We start from the raw sequence: 3,770 nt of genomic DNA on the forward strand, positions 1-3,770 counted from the left end.
AAAAATTAGCCGGGCGTGGTAGCACACGCCTGTAGTTCTGGCTACTTGGAAGGCTGAGGCCGAAGGATTGCCTGAGCCCGGCAGGTCAATGCTGCGGTGGTCGTGAGTGTGCCACTACACTCCAGCCTGGGCAACAGAGTGAGAATCCAACTCAGGAAAAAAAAAAGAAAGAAAGAAACAGATGACGATCCCAGGCCAAGGAAGCAGCATATGCAAAGACTGGAAGACAATACAGTCACATGACTCAGCGACCTATGAGTAGAAATGGTAAGTGAGCTGGGGAAAAGTCATTCAGGTGAGAGGGCTTACAGGTCCTGTGACTATACTGGTTTTTATCCTAAAAGTCATTAAAGAGTTTTTTTGTTTGCTTTTTGTTTTTTAAGGAGAATTCGTGTTCATTTATTTGCTCAAATCCCTCTCCATTTCTGCCCACTCAAATGAACTTTCCTTATTCCTTGATCTTCCCTAAGGAAGACATACTTTGTATGTCTATATCTTTGTCCTTTACAGCAAATAGCCTTCCTCCAAACTATCTCCCATGAATCCTAGGACTCCAGTCTTCAGTTTTTTCCCTCTGCATAGCTGACTCTAATCTGCTGAGTAACTGTGGGTCTTCAGACCAATTACTTGGTAAACTTACCTAGATCTATTTTTGTTTTGAACCGTACTACAGAAACTCAATAAAGAAATGAGAAAAATAAAACTGTAAAATACTCAATGTGATCCTGTTTTCTGACATTGATGTTTTGAAAAACTTTTACAAAACAATTTTTTAAACCATAGAAAGTAATGTTTTGCCAGGCACGGAGGCTCATGTCTATAATTCCAGCAGTTTGGGAGACAGAGGCGAGAGAACTGCCTGTGAGTTCAGGGGTTCAAAACCAGCCTGGGCAACTTGGTGAGACCTTGTCTCTACAATAAATCAAAAAAAACCAGCCAGGCCTGGTGGCACATGCCTGTGGTTTCAGTTACTTGGAAGGCTGAGGTGGATCACCTGAGCCCAGGAGGTCAAGGATGCAGTAGCCATGAGCATGCCTTTGCATGGCAGCCTGGGCAACAGAGTGAGACTCCAACTAAGAAAAAGTAATGTTTCTCAATAAGGAATGTGTGATGTAAAGATAAAGTAAAAATACCATTGTGATGATAGTTGTTCTTTTCAAGAGAAATTGATCCAATCAATTTTCGGCAAACATTATTTGTCTTAGGACTAGTGTTCTATTTTTACCATAAACTCTTAACTCAAAATTAACTGTCAAAGGACTAAAATGAAACAAAAATTTTTGACCTTCAAAAAGCAGCATCAAAAATTATAAAATTTCATAGCCTTTATGTTCCCTTTAATGAAAATTTAATTTATGTCGGTTCTAGACTGAGTCCTTAAGACTACTCAAGAGACTATTAAAGAATCCCCCTAACCAGGACATAACTTCTATGATGGCAAAGGCAGGGCAGCCTTTGTTTTACAACTGAGTCCCAGATCCTAGTTCCATGTCTGGCACTAGCAGGTGTTCAATAAATAGTTATATTACCCCACAATATAATCATTATGTCTGACAATCAGTCTTTCAATAAGGATACATGTAAAAAATAAACAAAATAGGAGATTTTTCAGGCAAATACTAAGACACTCAGGAAAAATTAAATTGTTCAAATGTTCAGCTACTCTCCATTTCCCAAACCATGAATTATGATATGACCTTTTCCTTTCCATATTCACAGCTTCAAACAATGCCTTCTCACACTGCCCCATGTTTTAGCTCATCCTTAATAGTGCTTCAAATTACTTCCACCTGTTCCTGATGCAGTTCATACTTAACTACATCAGGAACTACTACTTCCTGTAACATGAACTACAATAATACTTTGGTCTTCAGTTCTTCAACAGTTCCTTCTCCTCAAAAGAACTGCCTCACTAAACCTATCACTGAACTCCTAGAACCTTTTACTATCCTAACAACAAAGTTTAATTTTCTTCTTTCTAGCTCCAAAAACTTGGCCACATTGCTGTCTGAATACAGAAATATTTCCTCTACTGAAAATTAAAGTATAATTAAGAATTTTGTTAAGATTTTCTCATCTGTCTTCTACTTTTCACTTCTCATTCCCCCACCTAGAATGCTGTCTAGACCCTTCTTCTGCTTTCTAGACCCTTCTTCTGCTTTCTAGACCCTTCTTCTCACAATGTCGTTTCTCCCTAGCCTATAGATTTGTCACCATTCCCCTGCTGAAAAACCTTCAATCACCCCAAATTCAAACTCCAAATATTTAAGACTCATTACTCTCATTTCCACTGTACTTGTCCCTATCCCTTCCTGAGCATACCAAACTCCCTCTCTCCCTCCTGTCTCATGCTACTGGCACACGGCTCTGTCATTCGCCAAAGTCACTCTTCATTTTCCCCACCACCACTGGTTGCCCACATGACTTCCATCAGTAGACTATCAAGACCTCAGCTTCCACCATAAAAAGCCTATTCATTCTTCAAGATCAAGATCCAGTCCCTTGGCCAGACTCGGTGGTTCAGTCTGTAATCCCAGCACTTTGGGAGGCCAAGGTGAGTGGACTGCCTGAGCCCACGGGTCAAGATCAGTCCGGGCAATTTGGCGAGACCTCGTCTCCACAATAAATCAAAAATTAGCTGGGCATGGTAGTGCGTGCCTGTAGTTCTGGCTACGTGGAAGGCTGAGGCGGAAGGATTGCCGAAGCCTAGCAGGTTGACGCTGGGGTGGCCGTGAGTGTGCCACTGTACTCCAGAGCCTGGGCGACAGACTGAAACTACAACTCAAAAAAAAAATAAAAAGATCCAGTCCCATCTCCTCCAAAGTACACACTCACAGACCCAGAATTGTCTTGCTTTCCTGTGCTTTTCTAGTTCTTCACATATCAATACTGCTAATTATTAACATCCATGGTCTTACCTGTGTTAACTTTTTTCTGTACTCACACATCTCTCTCAACACTAAAAGCAAAAGTAACCAAATCTTCAATTTTGTAGCCAAAATCCTCTACTTAGTGCTATCACTCACATATCTTACACAAAGGTCATTCAAATGTTTACTCAACTGAAGAGGAACAAGAGTCCCCTTTTCTGTAGGCATTTAAATTTTATCAAAATATCAGTTATTCATTCAACAGATTAAAGAAATAAAAAAAAACCAGAATATACTTAACTACAGTATGTATACATTAGACAAGGAATTAATATTGTCATTTAAAATAAAAAGTTTAGCCAGGCATAGTGGCTCACACCTGCAATCCCTGCACTTTGGGAGTGGAGGCAAGAGGATTGCCTTAGCTCAGGGGTTCAAGACCAGCCTGAGCAACATGGTGAGACCTCATCTCAAAAAATCAGCCAGGCGTGTTTGCGCATGCCTGTTGTTCCAGCTACTTGGAAGGCTGAGGCAGAAGGATCACCTGAGCCCAGCAGGTTGAGGCTGTGGTGGCCACTAGCGTGCCGCTGCACACCAGCCTGGGTGACAAAGAAGACTCTTACCCAAAAAATAAAAAATAAAAAATAAAAGTTGGCTGGGCTTGGTGGCTCAGCCTGTAATCCCGCGCCTTTGGGGGGCTGAGGTGAGTGGACTGCCTGAGCCCACGGGTTCAAGACCCACTTGGGTAACTTGGCGAGACCTCATCTCTACAATAAATAAAAAAAAAAAATTAGCTGGGTGTGGTAGCACGTGCCAGTAGTTCCAGCTACTTGGAAGGCTGAGGCGGAAGGATTTCCGGAGCCCAGCAGGTCGAGGCTGTGGTAGCCGGGAGTGGCCACT

The sequence above is a fragment of the Carlito syrichta genome, unplaced genomic scaffold, assembly GCF_000164805.1.
Source record: "Carlito syrichta isolate Samal-C Ts95f unplaced genomic scaffold, Tarsius_syrichta-2.0.1 Scaffold305651, whole genome shotgun sequence".
NCBI lineage: Eukaryota > Metazoa > Chordata > Mammalia > Primates > Tarsiidae > Carlito > Carlito syrichta.